Here is a 19478-nt window from a genome sequence, read left to right as displayed (position 1 = left end):
CCAGGACGTGCCAGAAGGCCTCGTGCCAAGGTGAACGGTGACCTGGCCTGTGAGTGAGCACTTGGGCACTCATAAGTCACACTTATGATGGCCTCCAGCAGCCTGGCTCCAACTCCTCAGTCACAGGCTCTTTCTCCTCCTGGAGGAACACTCTTACGCAGGGGTGGCTTGTGGGCCCCGAGGCCAGGAAGCTTGCAGGGAGTGCTCCTCCCTGGCCGGGAGGCTGGGAAGCAGGAGCAGGTTGTGGCTTGTCTTGCCCATGCTTGTGCCCTTGCAGAGCCTGGGAGGCCCCACCTTTTAAAGGAGGAAAGAAGGTTCCAGAATCACGACCACCTCCCGAAGGTAGTGCCTGCATCTCCAGGGCCTTCCCACTTGGTTTGGGGTCCACAGAAGGTCAAGGGAGAGGGACCCACAAGAGCCGTCTGGAGCAGCCCCAGGGCCCTTGTGTCGTGGAGGCTCCTGAGCCAGATTTCTTTCTCCGGAAGAGGTGGAGCTGTGTGTGCTGAATATGCATGTGCTCCCAGCACTGGTGGCAGGCTTTGGCTCACAGCTTGGAGGCGTGTCTGACGTGGCCTGGTGCTCAAGAAACTCCTGACAAATGAGTCCCACTTACATACATGGAGGCGGAGGCCCAACTCGGAACACCTGGCTGTGGAAAGCAGGCCTGGGCCCAGCTTTGAGTGCCTCCAAAGCCCAAGACCTTCCCGGGATGTCCTGGACCTGGACCTGGGGAAGGTCGTCCCTCCAGGCACCCTGGGATCAGAGCGTCCACTCATGGGCCTGAGGATCACAGAGGACCTCAGCAGACTTGGCACCACCTTGAGGCCACCAAGGCTCCTGAGGAACTACAGAGAGGAAGTGGGATACGTGACAATACATGGAAGGGTCGTAATGGATGTGCTGAACTGTTGAGTGTAAAATGTGGTCTCCTCATCAACCTTCAGCGAGTTCACCACCAAATGTTTCATATCGAGGAAAACCTGACCTGGGTTGGTCAGGTTCAGCCCTGTGGACCCCGCCCTGCTTCCCATCTAGGCAAATGTCGTCCTCACTGTACCCCCTAAACAGAGCCTTCCAGGGCTCCCGTGAGCCTCCCAGGAGCTGATCTCAGCCCCACCCTGCCTCACCTTATCTGGTGATTGCTAGCTGACAGGTCAGGCTGGCCCTCACACTGGACACTCCTTGAGACACTCCAAGGTGCCATCAGTGGATGATGGATGATTAGTGAATGGGGAGATGAATGGACGGGTGTATGGATGAATGGATGGTGGATGGATGTGTGGAGAGATTGGGTGGATATTATTGGATGAAGGCATGAGTGCATGGTGGGTGGATTGATTTATAGGTGGGTGGATGTGTGGATGGTTACATAGGTGAATGGATGGGTGGATAGATTTGTGGATGAATGGATGAATGGGTGCATGGGTGGGTAGTTGGATGATGGGTGGGCAGATGGCTGTCTGTCTGGACAGATGAATGGATGGATGGTAGATGATGGATGAGATAAATGGATAGCTTTGTGGGTGGATGGGTGGATGGAGGTATGATATGGATAGATGTGTGGATAAGGGTGACTGGATGGACACATGGGTGGCTGGATGGATCAATAGATGGATGGATTTGTGGGTGGGAGGGCAGATGGGTACATGGATGGACAGATACATGGATGGATGGGTGTGTAGAAAGAGGGGTGAGTGGCATGTTCCCAGCAACAAAGGACCCCCTTGTTTCAACTCTACATTCTGAGTGTCTCAGAGCTGCTGATCAGAAGGGATTCTGGAGGCTGTCCATAAAACAGTTGAGGGGTTAGGTGATGTTTGGTTTCCAGAGGACAAGGCTCAGAGAGCAGAGTTTGGTGGTGGTGGGGCTTGCTCTCTGGATCAAGGCATGCACTTTCCCCGGCTGCTTGCTGTGGTTCCCGGGAGGAGTTTCTCATGGTGGAAGTGTGAGAGTGGCAGGTGGTGTTTAGAGGCCAATGCTGAGTGCGGGGGTGGGCACTACTCTTGGCGAGGCTCTGTGTCCCTGAACAATTGCCAGTGGGATCCATGTCCCTGTCGACTTACATTCTCTGTTCTGAAAAGGTCGTTGACGCCTGGCATTTGATAATTAAGAAGTGTCTTTTTAATGAAAGTAACACACTCAGAGTCACAAAGAAAAGAGCACAATATGCTTATGGTGCAAAGTAGCTTTCTCCTCCAACCCCCACCCCCCCCCCACCCCCGCTTTCAGGTTTCAGTGCACTCGGTTCCCCCTGCCGGGCACAGTCTGTGCTCTGGTTGTCAGCTCTGAACCCAACCGGAGTGCTATGGAAGACATGCTTGGGAACCTGCTGTGGGGCAGTTCTGCTGCGTCCTGCTCAGGGTTGCCATGAACAGAATGGACACCGAGCCTCTCTGTTTATTGTTGAGCTTTGTGCAGTTGCTGCTGCATGTGGGGTGCCATGGATTCGGTTCCGACCCCGAGCACCCCTGAGCACAACAGAATAACACAGCGCCCGGCCCCACGCATTCCTCACTGACGTCACCTTTGAGCCCATTGGTGCAGCCACTGTGCCCGTCCAGCCCAGGGAGGGTCTTCCTCCCTTGCTGCTGTAGCTCCACACCAGAGTTGGATCTCTGCGTTTTGATTTACCAAATTTTATACAAGAATCCTTTCCTTAGTATGGAAGGTGAAATTTCGGCCTTAGTGACATGACTGTCTCCTCCTCCCCCAACATATAATAGCTATGCAATTGTTTCTATTACTTTTGGGGGGTCACTTTAAATAAAACACTTCCTACCACATAACTCAGACATTGCACTCCTAGGTCTGTCCCTGAGAGAATGGAAAACATATGTTCATACAAAAACTTATGCCCGATTCACAAGAACTCCAAGTGGGAACACTCCAAGTGCCCACCAACTAAAGAACAGGCTAGTTGAAGGTCTAATTCACATCATGGAGATTTGAAAACTCTGCTATCCAGTTGGTTCCAACTCATGGCAACCCTGCAGGAGAGGACAGAACTGCCCCCAGTGGGTTTCTGAGGTTGTAAAACTTGATGGGAGTAGATAGCCTCATATTTCTCTTGAGGAGTGGCTAGTGGTTTCAAACTGCTGACCTTGTAGTTAGCAGGCCAGTGAGGCCATGGCTCAATGGAATGTGATTCAGCCATGTTGCTGTTGCTAGGTGCTGCCGAGCCAGTTCTGATTGGCAGTGACTTGATGTGCAACAGAATGGAGCACCACCCTCACGATTGCTGTCGTTTGATTTCACTGCTGCAGCCACCGTGTCAACCCATCACCTCAAGAGTCTTCCTCTCGTATGCTGCCCTCCCCCCCACGTGACCAAGCACGGTGTCCTTTTTTCCCCAGGGACTAGTTTCTATTGCGAACCTGTCCAAAACACAGGAGACGAACTCTCGCCACCCTTGCTTCTAAAGAGCATTTTTTCCAGCCGCACAAAGGAGCTCGTTATCAGTCCATGTCATACTATGTAAGAAGCTGGAAAACATTATGCTGAGCAAGGGAGCCAGCCACCAAAGGTTTGTATGTGGTACGGTCTATTCTTGTTTAAATGGAATTTTCCAGAGCAGGTACATCTATGGAGAGAGGAAGTAGATTAGGGCTTGCCAGAGGCTGGGAAAGCGGACATGGGGATGACTGCCACTGGGTACCAGTTTCTTCTTGGTGTCACGAGACTGTCCTGGAGTTAGAGTCAGAGAGTGGTGTTGGGTGTACAACTTGTGAACAGACTGAAGACTGCTGTGTGAGTCCGGGCAGACTAGAGAAACAGATCCATAGACACTCATGTGTGTGTAAGAAAGAGCTTCATAGACACGAGCAATTGAACATTGCGAAAACATCCCAGCCCAGTCCACAAGTCTGGTATTAGCCCATATATCTGATACTAGTCCATAAATTCCTCTCCAGACTCACACAGCAAACAATGATATGTGATCACAGATCAGGAAGGTCACAGAACAGTGGGTGGAAAGTCCTGTGGGTCCAGTGGCAGTGGAAGCATCTCAGTGCTGGCAGAGGCCTCCAGATGGCTCCTCCAGCTCAGGGCACTAGAGTAGCTCCATGTGTCTTGTCATCAGGAATACCAAGCAGAGAGTCTGCGTATCCCACCTCCAGCTAGCTATTTATCTCCAAAGCGCCTCCAAATGAGGCCATCAAGCAGCCACCTGATTGATAGGCTAAACTCCACCCCTTCACTCTCGATAGTCTCAAGTTGGCACCAGATGATGCCACCCTAAAGCCATATAACCCTGCACTTGTAAAGGAAGGGCTTATGGCTTGTGAAGGCCGTGTCAATAAGACTGTTATAGAAACTAATTTGGTAAATAAAAGCTCTTGAGCAACCATCTAATGTGCACCTGTTGGTCTCCCCATGGCCAGAGGAATGAAGAAAGCTAAAAATCAAAAGATTCCTGAAAAGAAGTGGCCCAACAGACCGCACAAACATCAACGGGCCTCCACAGCCCTGAGGCCAGAAGCCTAGAAGGGGCCCGGCTACCGCCCCATCTGCTCTGGAAGGATCATGTGAGGAGGTCCTCCCGCACAGTGGGGGAGGAAAGTGCAGTAGAAACCAGTGTCATAAAAGAGGCCAGGCCTGTGGGCTGCATAGAGACTGGTGGGACCCCAAGGCTGTGGCCCTTAGTCATCCTTGAGGTCTGGATATAACTCACCCCCCTGTTGTGCTAGAATAATCTAACACTTAAGATCAAAAGGGAGGTCATTTACCCTTTTGATGGGAACAGGAAGGAGGGAAAGAAACAGGAAATACAGTGAAAACTCAAAAACCTCACTGTCAAACAAACCCAAGCAAAAAACTCATTGCCATTAAGACTATTCCGACTCAGACCCGGGAGGGCAGAGGAGACCACCGTGTGGGTTTTTGAGACTGCACTTTATCACAGGCGTAGCAAACTGCACCGTTCCTTCTCCCGAGGAGTGGCTGATTCAGCAGACCCCTCCTTCTGCTTACCATCCCTCCGTGGCCAGCACCCAGCGGAAAATGAAACCCACCAGAGAGCAGGAGGCAGAGGGCTGGAACAGGGTCGTGTGAAAGAGGAGAATCTTGTTGTGATCATAATAATGGTCATAAAACAATTGCTGTGTGTTGAGTGCTTACCATGTGCCAAGGCCCCTGTGCTGAGTGTGTCCTGGGCATTGTCTCCTTCAGTGTGACAGTGACCTTGAGTGTATGTGCCATGTCCCGTTTTATGGGTTAGGACATGGGGGCAGGGGACACAGCCTGCGGCAGGTCTGTGGCGACCCTTCACTGGCCTCTCTGAAACCCAAGTTCTCAACCACCTCTGAGACCAGCCCCCTGTGATATGAAGCACCACTGCCAACTCTTGTTCCTTTTGCCAAATGTGAGCCTTTTACATTGGTGCCCGTGGAGGCGGTGGTCAAGAAGCCCGACACTGGGTGGCAGGGCACAAATCTGCGGGACCAGCCTCTTCCAAGTGTTAGGGAGCAAATAAGGTCAGGTACGACAGCCCAGAGCCCGTCCTCTGTGTGTGAAACATGGACAATGAGAAGGAAGAAGCGATACATTTCAACCGTGTTGGCCAGGAGCAGCGGCGAACCGCCCACTGGCAGAAAAACTCGAGAATTGTTGGGCTGCTCGAGGAGCAAGCATGGGGAGATTCCGGACACACGACTGGGAACGCCCCTCGGACGTCCTGGGGGGGGGGGGAGTGGCGAATCAGGGAACACGTCGGAACGCCTCTGTGGGAAGAATTGACTTTAGAGCCGCGGAGGCACACAGACCACCCACGTGAAGATGCCTCCCGACCAGCCCCATTTGGTCCTGACGGCTGGTCGGTTGTCACGCGTAGGAACCGCCCAGACGGCAAATGACATCCACACTCTACCCGCTCTGTGCCCACTGCACCCGCTCACGCTGTGTGACTTAGCCTGTTCACAAGGCAAGGTCCTTTCCTGGGGACGTCCTTTGGGGGCAGAGGACGAGGACAGTACCAGGGTGGGAGGATGGGATCGGAAGACAATGGGATTTTCCCATGAGGGTTTTGAAGCCCCACCCCTTCCTGCTCCCCTGTCAGCACCTGCCCGCGTGCCAGGATGCTTCAACCTCGCCCTGACCCTGGCGCTGCAGTGGGCTGCAGCCTGCCCTCGGCAGACCCTAGAGAGCTGTGGCCACTTTCCTCCTGGAGAAGTGCTGCCCCTCCCCCATGAGCAGGAACCCGTTCTTGTTGGGAGGAGCCCTGGGGCCTTCCTGAGCGGCCCCAGCTCTGCCCCTCCGAGGTGCACAATCCCGGCTTAATCATTAACAGGTGCACAGGCGCTTTGGCTGCAGGCTGGAATGTGGGACCTGTGCCCAGGTCCCATTATCCCCAACACATTACGCTGTGTAAAATCACTCTGAGCGGCCCTCGACTGGTAAAGTGAGACTGAAGATGGGTCCATTAGCCATGCTGGCCTCCGGGTCTCTGGGGCACCCCACGGGGTGAGCAGGCAGCCAGTCGGGGTGGGGACTGCCTAATTACTTCCCCCAAATACTTTAGAATGCTGCCAGGCAGTGTAAGACTGTGCCGTGTCCGCACCACAGGAGGCTTTGGTGTTGCAGAGACTTCTGAAAAGCCAATACCAGTTTTGCCAGTCCCCCGGGTGGGGGGGTCCCTGAGGGAGAAGCCTTAGGGCTCCCTGGTGCCTCCTCTCCGGCCCAGCATGGCTGCCCCAGCCGTGGAGTTCCCAGACACCGAGAAGGCTGCTGCTGCTTTGGGGCCACCAGACTCGAACAAACAAATGATTCTCTCACCACTCAGGCTGCATGCCGTCCAGATCCAGGGCACCTCCTCCAGGGGAAGTCTCTGCCTCTCTGCCTCTGTGAGAAGGTCTTTGTTTCAACACATGTGGTCCCAGTGTTACAAAGAGACCTCCCTGTGTCTTGGCACCAATCTTCACCTGGGCCTAGGAAGTTCTCAGCGCAGGGACCCTGGGCCCCAAGGACTCTTGCTGTGTTGGCTCCTCTTTCTTAGTGGGATTCAGGTCCTTCCCTGAGCAGGTACCTTGAATGTCACCGCCAAGTTTCCTGAGCTCAGACCTTCCCCCTCTCTGAGACAGCAGGTTAGAAAACCATCCCAGCCATTCTACTGATTCCTTTGAAGCTGACCCTGCAGAATGTCCACTGCCCTAGCATCCTATCCTGGGCCTGGAAAGGCTGCCCAGGAGGGAGGGACACAGATCTCATTCCCTGCTGCAGCCCCCTGGCATAGCCTCCCTCTCCACTCAAGGGCATACAGTTCTGTGGGCAGGCAACCTCTGACCCTAGACTGAAATTCCAATTGCCTGAGGACGGTGGCCACAGCTTCCACCAGTCCTCCTGACCCAGGGGGCTCCTCTGGACATCTCTCCCAAAGCCCTGCCCAGTCTCCCATCTGACCCTCCTCCACTTCTTGTGCCACCCTACCCTGAAGGCTGGGATTCTCTGAGGCAGCCCACTGCCCTGGAGGCTGTGAGCTTCAATGGGCAGGGTCCTGTCCAAGCCATCCACTCTGGTCCTCAGGGCCTTGCTGGGGCCTTTCTCGGGGATGCCTGCATGTGCCCAGGGTCTGTCTGAAGTACCCAGGAAGTGTCCACCGGAAGGGTCTTGGAGGCCAGGCAGTCAGATGCTCAGGTAGGAAGCAGGAGCCCAAGAGTAGATGGGCCATGGTCATGCAGAGTCTGGGCGAGAGCCGGGCCTGGCCACAGATGGGGCCTGCTATCCCCTGGTTCCTTGAAGCTATCAGCTGTACCTCTTGATATGCAGGAAGAGGTCTGGGTGACTTCTGGGGCCTTTGGTGGCCAGGCCCAGCCCCAGAGACTGCAGCACAATGTACTGGGCTGGTCTCAGCACCGATGGCTGCTTGGACCTCGGGGCCAGCTACACCCACTGGGCCAGTGGACCGGCCACCGGGGCAGGAAGTGTAGGTGAGCCTGGCAGGAGCTTTCTGGTGCTCTGCCTCACTGTGGGACTCTGGTTCCTGTCAGGACAGAGACCAACCCTGTCCAGAGGGACTCTCCCCGAGAAGGGGCCAGGGCCAGGCCAGGCAGAGCCTCCTGTCCCTTCTCCCATGTCCTGCTCCCTCCTTGCTTGGCCCTGCCCACTCTCTGATCACAGCATCCAGGGGTCTGGTGCTTCAAGAGCAAAGGTTGCCTCTTAGGGAGAACTCGCCCGCAAGGCGATTTCACGGAGGAGAGCAGAAAGGACCCCTCCCAGTGACCAGGGTATGGACGGTTCACCAGAGGCCAAGCTGCTGTTCATGATCTGAGCCCATGCCCCGCCCACAGAGGTTAGTAGCCCAGTGTGGGGACAGCTTTTAGGGCGGAGGTTCTCAACCTTCCTAATGCCACCACCCTTTAATTCAGTTCCTCATGTTGTGGTGACCCCCCCAACCATAAAATTATTTTCGTTGCTACTTCATAACTGCAATTTTGCTACTGTTATGAATCGGGCAACCCCTGTGAAAGAGCCATTTGACCCCCAAATGGGTCACAACTCACAGGCTGAGAACTGCTGCTTTAGGGGATCGTGGAGCTGGGGGTTACCGGGAGGGGTCCTGGCCCTCTCTGGGTATCCAGCGAGCACATAGCTTGGTGGAAAGGGGTGAGGTGGTACCTGCCCCTGCCCTGCATTACCATTGACTCCCCTGCATTCCTGCTGGTCCCTGCATTTCCACTGTGCCTCCAAATGTCTGTTATGCCCCCATCCCCACTGCCCCTTCTCCCAGGACAGCTGGGCATTCTCAGGGGGGTTAGGACAGATGCCTCTCCCTAACACCTGGCTGTTCTCTCTCTGGTGCTGCATGGCTGCCTGGGATAGGGCTGATGTCTTCCAGATGTTCAGATGCTGCCTCCCACTCCTGACCCGCCCTGCCCAGGCCGGCCAGGCTTCTGCCTGGAGCTTCGTGTGGGTGTCACATGACAGCTGGGGCTGACCCAGGACAAGGAGAGGGTGCAGCCTGGCTTGGTGTTCGGGGTTGAATGGTGTCTGTCACCCACAAAAGTTATGCTCGGACCCTACGCCCTATATCATGAGCATGGTCTGTTTGGGGATCCAGAGGGCCTTTGCAGAGGTTATCAGGGCACGAGGACGCACAGAGCAGAAGCAGGGTGGGTCCTGATCCTCTGTGTCTGGTGTCCTTGTGAAGAGCTCAGAGAGACACAGAGTGGGGGCAGGGATGAGCAGGCAGAGTGAGGGTGGGACGGACCCGCCCTCACCACCATCTCAGGAGGAATCAGTCTCTGCTCAGCCAGTCTCTAGACAGCGAGTGAGGGGGATAGGGGATGGAGGAGAAATCCTCCTTTCTACAAGAGCCCATCTTGGGGTGCTTTGTTTCTGCGGCCCTAGAAAGCAGGTAGAATGTGGGTCGCTGGGCCCAGCTAACTCCACATGCCCACCTGACTTTAAATCCCAGGCAGGCTTGGCCTTGGAGGGGCAGCAGGTGAGCTTGGCTGGCATCACAGCGTGTGCTGCCAGTCCTGTCCCCGCTCTGGACCTCAGTGCTCCTCTCCACACAGGGTGGCTCCCTGGCCCTCTGGTGGGGGCAGTTCCATGAACTGTGGACAGGAGGACTGGGCTTCTCCACAAGGTGTTATCTGGCTTGGCACCTGGTAGAGGGTCTGGGGTGTGTGGGGGTGGGGGGTGGTCTTGCCTCCTCCAACGGCCAGCTCTGCCCATGGAGGGCTTTACAAGAAGCCCACTCCTCACTCTCCCAAGTCTGTGAGTTACTGCCTCCTTCCTGCAGAAACTCCAAGCTCTCTCCCGGGCAGCAACATGTGGGGTTGCATGTCCCTGCCCCTTTGCACCCCACGCCACCCCTGCCATCGGTCTAGGAACAGGAGGAGGCAAGGGGCTGGTCCTGGTTGTCCCCTGCTATCCACTCTGGATAGCACCATGAGCCCCACGATAGTGAATTGGGGTGGATCATCTCCTAGCTTGTCCAAAGGCCTCCCATTCTGGCTTCTAGCAGAGCCCTCTTGGTGGGCTCTGCAACTGTGGGAGTTCAGGGGCTGCTATGGGGCCTCTGAGGTTGGGGGGGCATTGGTCTCCAGGGCGTTAGAATCTGTAGCCAGGCTCTGACACATGGGGGCCTGCACACCACTTCACCAGCCCCTGTGCCCCTTTGCATCCAAGACTCATCTCTACACGTGTGTGTGTGTGAGGGGGGGTCTGACAAAAGGCAGTGAAAGGCCTGAAATGGGAGCATCTGGTGACAGCCACCACATGGACCCCCAAAGGTCATGGCAGACCCTCACCCTGCCGGCTCCTCATCATCCTGTTCTCCAGGGCTGCCCCACATAGCGGGAGTGACCCTGTGGCCTGTCCAACACGGTCACCTGCTCCCAGGCCTCAGCTGATCAGTCCATGTGGGCTCAGGCTCACACTGGCCTGTCAGAACCTCCCTGCCGGGCATCCAAAATGTCCAGGTGTCCCCAAAAGAGGAGATAACAGCCACTGCGGAAAAGGCACGCTCAGCATTTTCCTCCACCTAGAAGCGGCCCGCCCTTTTTATCTGGAAAGAAGTAAAGGAGTTTCCGTGGAGCCCTGGGGACCCCACACTCCTTCCAGAGGGGGCCTCTTCCTCCCAACACAGCCTTCCTTTGCCAGAGTTGTCCACACCAGTTTCTTGGTGCTGACAGGACACTCCCACCTCTGTCCCTGTCGGTGCGTGTTTAGTGCCCACAGAAGACCTGCTGAAGGCCCAGCCCAGCGCCCACGGCCGTGGTCCTTTTGGGAACCAGGGTCTTCCCAGAAGGATGCTCATGCGAGATCTTATCTCGAGGCAGTGCCTGGCCCAGGTCCCAGACACGCATGGTTGCCCGTGGGCACCACCAGGTCTGCTCGCACTCAGAGCTGCCCTGCATCACATGGCAGGAAGCCCACCAGGCCCCAGGCCGTCCTCACAGTCCTTCCCACATCTGGGCCCACTGTCGCAGCCACAGTGCCCACCCATCTCCCCAAGGGCCTTCCTCTGGGTCGCCGGCCCTCTCCTTACTGAGCGTGAGGTCCTTCTCCGGGAACCGGCTCTCCTGAGAGGAAGGCTCCCCACCCTCCATTCTAAGGAGCCTTCCTTCGCCTGAGACAGTGACTCATGTCCTCCAAAGGAGAGAAGGGACAGTGGGCAGACCCTCCAGCCCTGGAGGGAGCGTGCCCCTCAGACACCCTGTTAGGATCTTCTGCCTCCAGAACAGGGTTGATCCCTGCTCTCTGAAACCCACCCTGCTTGGTGGCTTCATCCGGCTGCCCCTGGCAGGAAACGAGGTCTCCCCTCCTCCTCATCTCCGCAGCCTGAGGCCCATTCTACCCAGCCAGCATCCCGAGAGTGACCGCTCAGGACCAGGCCCTTCCCCCACTTCCTCCTGCCTATCTCCTTCTGCCCTTAGGTGGCTGAGCCCCAAGTGCCCATCCCTGGATCTGTGCCGCCTAGCAGGCAGCCGGCCCAAGGCCCCTAGCGAGCAGGAGGAGAGTGAGTCCCCCATGAGCCACACGTTCCTGGCCTGCCGGAAACCAGGCGGGGCGGGGCACGGCACAGCCTGCCACTCCAGTCCAGGGTCTGGTCAAGGCGCAGGGGGGGGTGGTCAGCCTTCACAGGAGCTAGATAAGGAGGCCTGGGCGGAAGAAGCAGATGTAAAAATAGTTGCTCCTGCCAGTCAGGTGGCCGGCAGCCACGCTCTGACAGCCACGCTCACCAGGTGCCTCTGGGGCTCCGGCCAGGCCGGCGAGGGCACTGGGTGCCCGTCCCAGGATGATCAAGGTAGGCCCTCAGCACTTCCAGACAGGACGATGAGGTCCAAACCACAGGGACAGAGCTGGGGCAAGACCTTCAGCAAGGAGGCGGTGGGGGCTGAAGGTCAGGAGTCCCAGACCCTCTGGAGATCCTGTTTCACCATCAGGCAGGCTCCTCCAGGGCAGCACGGAGCGTCCATGGTGAGAAACAGGGCTCCTTCCTAGCTTCCTCTGACCGGGGTGGGGTGCAGTTGGTCAGCAGGGAGAACCACAGGCTTGGGGGCAGAAGCAGCTGGGTCTCAGGAGCGGAGTCTTGCTCAGCAGCTGCAGGTCATTCAAGCTCCTCTGCCTGTGCTGTTGGGGGTCCTGCTCTCCACTGCCCTTGGCTTGGGCTGCAGTTTGGGTTGGTCCCTGTGGCTGGGAGAGCCTATGCTGACTGGTCCCCTGCCTGGAGCATCCTGTCCCTTCTGCGGCCTCTATTTCCCCACCAGTCAAATGAGAGTTCCAGCCCTGGGGTGAGAACTGAGAGAGCTCTGGGGCTCTTGGGAAGGACGATGCCCAGGATGGCCTTGGAGCTGCAGGGGGAGACCCCTGAGGGGAGGGCTCTCCTGCCAGCTCCCTGCTTGGTGAGCTCTGGTGAGGGGTCAGGAACCTGGAACCCTGATGTGAGTTGGAGGATGAAGTGGGTCATCACCAGACAGCCATTTTCTGAGACTGGAGAACCAGAGTGATTGCCGGTTGAGTGACTTCGATGGCCAAGTGGGACATGGCCCTGCCCAGCATCTCCTGTCCCATCCCTCCCACAGATGACTGCCCTGCACCCCAATGTCCTCTCAAGATCCACCTGCCCTGAGAAGCCCAGGCCCAGGGCCCGATCAGGGCATCATGGGTACAGAACTGGAGCCTCAGAGCAGTGACCATGGAGGACAGACTAGATCTGCCCTGTCAGCCCCGCCTCCCTCTTGTGGACCTGGTGGGTTGGAACAGCCAACCTTTTGGTGAAGGGGCTAGCACTTAACCCGCTGAGCCCACAGGGTTTCTCAGAGAGTTGTGTGCTGTCCGGCACAGTGTTGGGACCCTGGCCGGTGCCTCCCTCTTCACTGTCCATGCCCCAGGTCCAATACATCTCGGAGCCCTGGGGTCTAAGCTCTCAGGCAGGACTGGGGGGAGGGGGATACAGGGGAAGGGTCCCAGATGGCATCCCTGGTAGCTCAGGCTCATGGGTGCCTGGGGTGGGTGCTTCAGCTTTGTACGTGGACCCTTGCTCCGCAGCTGGCCTCACCCTACAAGCATACCTAGATCAGGTATCCAGATCCTAGAGAATCGGGTGCTGACCCTGGCAGTGGCCAGCCCAGCCTGGTTTCCTTCCTGGCAGGAGGAAGCTGGGTCCAGCCTCGCCCTGTGCAGAGGTGCAGGGCGGCTATTAGAGCCATCTCGGGGCTGAGTAACACCCCCTCTCCCCGGGGCTGGGTGTCGGCCCTGGGACAGTCAGGCCTATGGCATGGGACCTGACACCCGGCCAGGAGGTCACAGGCCCCTCTGAGATGTGATCTCCTTCTGATGCTATAACTGAGCTGTGGGGTAATTGCTCTATTGTCCTTAAATACCGTGTTGTCATTTTCTGATGGCAAAGTCATCACCGTCTCCATAGAGCTTTGAGGTTTGGGCGGTGGGGGGACTTCAACTTCCAGCTGAGAATTCAGCAACACCAGCAAGAAAGATGGGTTCTGGGCCCTGCTGGGGAGAGAGGCCCAGGTAGGGCCCTCCCCCACTCAGAAAGTTAGTAGGAGGTTGGGTATCTTCCGGACCCCAGAGTGGGCAGGACTTTGGAGAGGGGCCCCGCCCCAAGTCGCTTATCTCATTGTTCCCAGCTGCTTCCTGTGCCCAGTCTGTGCCTGTGGAGCTGTGACCCCTTCTGGCCCTGCCAGCATGGGGAAGTCACTGAGTGGGGGAGGGGTTCTGAAGCTGCCCCTGGCCTGAAGACCTGTCCAGGTGCCCTGGTGAAGGGCTGAGCTCTCTGATCCCAACTGTGGTATCCTGCGGGACACACCCACTTGCCTGTCCATCAGTCTCACGTCCCCTTTGACGGGTCAGGAAACTGAGGCAGGGAGGGGTGAAGGTCACCTGTCCAAGACCATTCACTACTAAGGTGCTGAGTGTGAACTGGCACCTGGCCTCATAGGACAATTGGAGCCCCAGCCCTCCCCCGTCTGGCAGGTGGGGGGCCCAGGTCTCTTCTGGGCAGTTTGTTGGTCTGACACTACTAGGTGGAGTCCCAGGTGGAGTTCTGGCTTCAGACTGTCAGGGTCTAACCCTGGGCCCTGCTGAGTAGCAGCCATGTGCCCTGGACAGGTGACTAACCCTCTCTGAGCCTTAGCCACACCTGGAGAGGAGGACTCAGGACCATGCCTGCCCTTGGCTGCTGTGAGGGTTAACCAGAGGGGCCTGGTGTCTCTCTGTGACCACGCTGGGATTACCGAGGCAGGTGGCCATCAGCTGTCGTCCAGGAGACTGACTGATGGTGAACCATGCTCACTGGGGAGGGGGGGGGGAACGTGCTTTTTAAAACCCACATTCACCGCCTTCGAGTAGATTCTGGTTCAAAATGACTCTACAAGACAGGGTAGATTGGGCCCTGTGGGTTTCCAAGACGACTCTTTTTTTAAAAATCATTTTATTAAGGGCTCATACAACTCTTATTTTTTTTCTTTCAGCTCTGTCTTTTATTTTATTATTTTTAAACCTTGTATTAGGGACTCATACAACTCTTATCACAATCCATACATACATCAATTTTGTAAAGCACATCTGTACATTCATTGCCCTCATCATTCTCAAAACATTTGCTCTCCTTAAGCCCCTGGCATCAGGTCCTCATTTTTTTCGCCTCCCTCCCCGCTCTCCCCTTCCTCATGAACCCTTGAAAATTTATAAATTATTATTTTGTCATATCTTGCCCTGTCTGACATCTCCCTTCACCCGCTTTTCTGTTGTCCGTCCCCCAGGGAGGAAGTCACATGTAGATCTTTGTAATCAGTTCCCTCTTTCCAGCCCTCTCTCCCTCTACCCTCCCAGTATCGCCACTCACACCACTGGTCCTGAAGGTATCATCTGCCCTGGATTCCCTGTGTTTCCAGTTCCTATCTGTACCAGTGTCCATCCTCTGGTCTAGCCAGACTTGCAAGGTAGAATTCGGATCATGGTAGTTGGGGGGTAGGAAGCATTTAGGAACTGGAGGAAAGCTGTATTCTTCATCAGTGCTACATCACACCCTGACTGACTCATCTCCTCCCCTAGACCCCTCTGCAAGGGGATCTCCAGTGGCCTAAAAATGGGCTTTGGGTCTCTACTCTGCACTCCCCGCCTCGTTCACTATGGTAAGATTTTTTTGTTCTGATGATGGCTGATACCTGATCCCTTCCACACCTTGTGATCACACAGGCTGGTGTGCTTCTTCCATGTGGGCTTTGTTGCTTCTGAGCTAGATGGCCCCTTATTTACCCGACTTCAACTCTTTACAAAAGGACAAACTGATCTGTCTTGGAAGAAGTACAGCCAGAATGCTCCCCAGAGGCAAGGATGGTTAAGACTTCATCTCACATACTTTGGACGTGTTATCAGGGGAGACCAGTCCCTGGAGAAGGACCTCGTGCTTGGTAAAGTGGAGGGGCAGTGACAAAGAGGAAGGCCCTCCACGAGGTGGGTGGACACAGGGGCTGCAATGACGGGCTCAGACCTAAGAGCAACTGTGAGGACGGGGGTGCAGGACTGGCCACATGGAGTCAGAACCCCTGACGGCCCCGAAGGACAACAGCTCCTTCCTGGAGTAGAAAGCCTCTTTTCAGCAGCGCAGCTGAGGACTTCAGACTGCTGCGCTTGTGGCTAGCAGTGGGGGTGACCCACCGCACCCCTGGGCTCCTGGGTCTTCGGCAGGTGACTGTTTGAGAGGGAACCTCTTATCCCAGGCCTCTCTGTGGACGTGGCTGCAGAAGACAAATCTCACCCTGTGTCCCCACCCCCAAGGGTCAGAACAGGCTTGAGGAAAGCAAGCCTGGGGCCAGGCCCACTTGGCTCAGCTTTTAAGACCGACAGGTCATGGCTGGTGACCCGAGCCTCACTTTGGTGGGGGGCAGTCTGGCATGGGGCCACACCTCCTCTTGTAATGCTGGGTGGTGCCGATGGTATCCAGGGGGACTCCCCAGGGCAGGCACTCGGCTCCAGGGAGCACCTGGCACCAAAGAGTGCCCCCACTATGCTGGGCTTCTGGAGTTTGGCCTGTTTCCTGAACTTCCTTTTCCTGTCCAGGCCTCAGCCGGGGCCACTTCCGGTCACCGGACTTCCCTGGTCCTCAGCACCCCTGCCCATAACTGCAGCCCTCTGCCTCCTCCCCTTCCTGGTCCCCACCGACCACTCTGCCCTCCAGGACCTGGCCTGATGGGCGACCACATAGCTGGCCCGCCCTGGCGCTCCCAGGCAGTGGGTGCGGCCTCCAGGCAAGCTGCCCCTGAACTTGTTTTTCCTGGTGCCCTGGACTGCATTCCACGGGGCTAAAGTGGCCAGATCTGGGGCACTCACCAAGCCACAGGCCACCTGGGGGCCTGGCCCAGAGCCAGTCTGTGTGGAGCCGAAGGAGCTCATGGCATCAGGGAGAGACTGGGCCAGAGAAGGAGGGGAGCACACCGGCCACCCACCGCAGAGCCCCCTGCAGCTCCCCTCACCCCACATTTCTGTTTCCTGTTTCTTCTGTCATGCTGGGATTCCAGGCTCTGGGGGCCATGCTGCTACCCCTGGGCTCTTACTTTTGGTCAAACCAAGCTTCCCTCAGGTAGCTCCAGTCCTGCCAGAGGGTAGGTGGGTGGGGGTGGGGGTAGGCGAAGTCCTCCTTCTAGACCAGCCCCTCCCAGTTTGGCCACACCTGCTCTGCAAGCCTCTCCAGGGAGGGGCTGCCTGGAAGTGTCTCTGACCCAGCGGAGGCAGCAAGTGCCCCTTGCTCCCAGGGTGGAGGCCCTGTGAGGAGCAGAGAGGGACGGCCCTGCCCTGGGCACTTCGGATTTGATGTTCACCCTGTTCTTTCTAGGAGGAGGGCTAGTTTAAATGTCCTTAAGTATTTCTTTTGAAAATTAAAAAAAAATTTTTTTTCGGACTGTAACAAAGAGAAATGTAGTTTCTCATCTTTTCTTGTTGCTGCTAGGTGCCGTCCAGTCTGCCCAGCCCACAGCAACCCTGGGCTCAACAGAACCGAACCCTGCCTAGTGCTGTGCCCCCCGCCCACACACACACCCCCGCCCCGCCACCGTTGTCCCTATGCCTGAGCCCGTTGCTGTGGCCACTGTGTGGGCAGACATGGGATTCAGGGTGACAGCCCTCGGGGCAGGCGGACTCTTACCTTCGGCTCACACTTGAGGAAGGGCCTGACTTCTGTCCGCAGATCTCCATGTGTCTTGGCACCAAGATTCCCCTGGGTCCAGTAGGTTCTCAGCGCAGGGACCCCGGGTCCAAAGGATCACTCTGTTCCCAGCTCTTCTGTCTTGGTGGTTATAGGCCTCCCTGAAAATGTCATTTTTTAAAAAGCACACGTTCTCATAACAATGAAAATGTTCAATAAATACATTGTGTGACCGCAGTCTCCATCAGTCCCCTCCCATCCCGCTCTCCTGCACGAAGTGTTTGGGGGGTTGGGGGGTGTCCAGCTGGAATTTACCCCGTGCATCACTTCCGCATGGGTGTGCCCTTGTCCAAGCAGCGGGTTGGTTAGGTGTTAGCTGTTAACTGCAAGGTCAGTGTTTCAAACCCACCCGCGCTCCTCTTCCCTACAGAGCTTCAGCCCCAGAGGCCCTGCGCAGGCTGCTGCGGTTCGGAGTCAGACCAGCGCAGTGGGTTTGGTTTGGTTTTCAACTCAGGTGGGACTGCTGCACATGTCATCTTTACACAAACTGCCCCCACTGCCCCCCGCCCCCCGCCTGCCGCCCCAGGGATCCTATTGTGGAGATGTCTCTGTGTGACTGACTGAGGAGATGGGCCGACTGGCCACAACAGGAGATACACGTGGGCCCCATTTCTTTTTCTTTTCTTTTTTTTCACTGTCCTCCCCTATTCAATTATGGCTGCCACAGGCAGGCAGGCAGAAAGCGCGAGGACATTCTCTCCTGCATCTGTAGGAAACCTGAAGAGCAGACAGTAACTGCTCCAGGTCTGTCAATAGATGCTTGGGCCCCGTTTCATGGATGAGGAAGCTGAAGCTGGAGAGAAGGCGTGACCTAGTAACGGGCAGTGCTGGGGTCGGGACAGGTTCCAGAGACTCGGAGGGAAGGGGGCAGGAGCGAGGCCCAGGAGGGAAACGGGAAGTCACGAGAGGGCCAGGGTCGGGGCTGGGACACAGCGAGGCGCAGGCATGGCTCTCAAGGGCAGTGCTTGGAGAAGGAAGGGCATGGCAGGCCCACAGCTGGGGTCCAAATGCCCAGAGGGTGTGTGTGTGTGTGTGTGTGTGTGTGTGTGTGTCTCGTGATTTTGGAGAAGCCATGGAGTGGTTTTAATTCAAGGTCACGCTGGCAGTAGGCCGTCTCAGGGATGCCTGAGTCCGTTCACTTCTCCGTACTTGCCCAGGTAGGCCCAGGTGAGATCCTGGGCCAGAATCCCCATGGGAGAGCCAAAGCAGCTGGGTCTCAGAGCCAAGGCTGTGGTCTACTTGGAGGCCCAGAGGCCAGGTGTTAATTGGGGTAGGAGGCCTGAACCGGAAGGGAAGTGAGGGGGACGCCTCCATGGGCTTCCTCTTGACTCAGTCCTGGGCCCGGCCCCCCAGGGACCCTCCTCCACTACTGACCCATCCATGGGGCTGTGCCGGGTGGGGGGTCTAGACTCTGAGGACACATGTGGGTATGTCTGCCTGGCTCCCATCAGCGCAGAGCACCCCCACCAGACTTCTCCTGCCAGAGGCTCAGGCACTGTCCCAGCAGGCTCAAGGACACTGTCCCAGGGGGCGTCCCACCAACAAGCACAGTGCGTGATCCTGAGCGCTCTCACCCCCAGAGGAGCTCTGCAGCCCTGTGCCTGCCCAGGCCTGGCCCTCTGACCTTACAGGCTTCTAAAATGTGGGGACCCAGTTCTCCATCACAGGGACTCCAAGGTATCCCTCACAGGGACCCTAACTCTCCTTCTTAGGGACTCTGCCAACTCACAGGGATCCAAAGGTATCTCAAGAGGACCCATGCTATCCCTGCCCACACTGTCCCTCATGAGACCCCAAGCCCTCCCACCCTCTTCTGCTGCAGGGTTCACGGAGTCCAGCGGCAGTGGCTGCAGGCTGTGATTTTTGGGGTGCAGCAGCGCCCCCTTGCTTTCTGAGCCTGCATCTCCATCTTGTCACCTGACTGCAGCTTGGAATCCCTGGGGGCAATGAAAAAGCAAACACTGGGAGTGTGTGACACAGGGAGCATTGTGCCAGAGCAGACAGAGCTGGTGATGACCCCAAGGGCTGCCACAGTGACCACCCAACGGCCCACATCCTTCCACCAATACCTAGCCTGCCTCTCTCTCCTCTACCATGTTGACTCGAGCTGACAGATTGAAAGATCAGTGTCAGTGCTACCCTCTCATCCCCAGAAATATAGTCTTGTCCGCCAGGGTGGACAAAGCCTGGGAACTTTGGGGAATAGCCAGGTCACACCCTGTGGACCCAGGAGCAGCGGGAGCCTCCGCTTGACTGGGACTTTCACTCCAGGCCACCAGTGACAGCTGCCATGTGGAGCTGACCCCATACC

At 56.8% G+C, this 19478-nt stretch overlaps 1 non-coding gene across 1 annotated transcript; it reads right to left on the bottom strand.

Moving 5' to 3' along the window:
• Positions 1–17799: 17799 nt before the first annotated feature.
• LOC142427099 (small nucleolar RNA SNORA31) lies at positions 17800–17929 on the bottom strand. The gene has a single exon (XR_012779927.1). It is a non-coding gene; the product is annotated as a small nucleolar RNA SNORA31 (small nucleolar RNA).
• Between the last annotated feature and the right edge of the window lie 1549 nt (positions 17930–19478).

This window comes from Tenrec ecaudatus, chromosome 14 (assembly GCF_050624435.1).
Source record: "Tenrec ecaudatus isolate mTenEca1 chromosome 14, mTenEca1.hap1, whole genome shotgun sequence".
Lineage (NCBI taxonomy): Eukaryota > Metazoa > Chordata > Mammalia > Afrosoricida > Tenrecidae > Tenrec > Tenrec ecaudatus.
The sequence above is the reverse complement of the archived record's forward strand: the minus strand, read 5'-3'. Positions and strand labels throughout refer to the sequence as shown.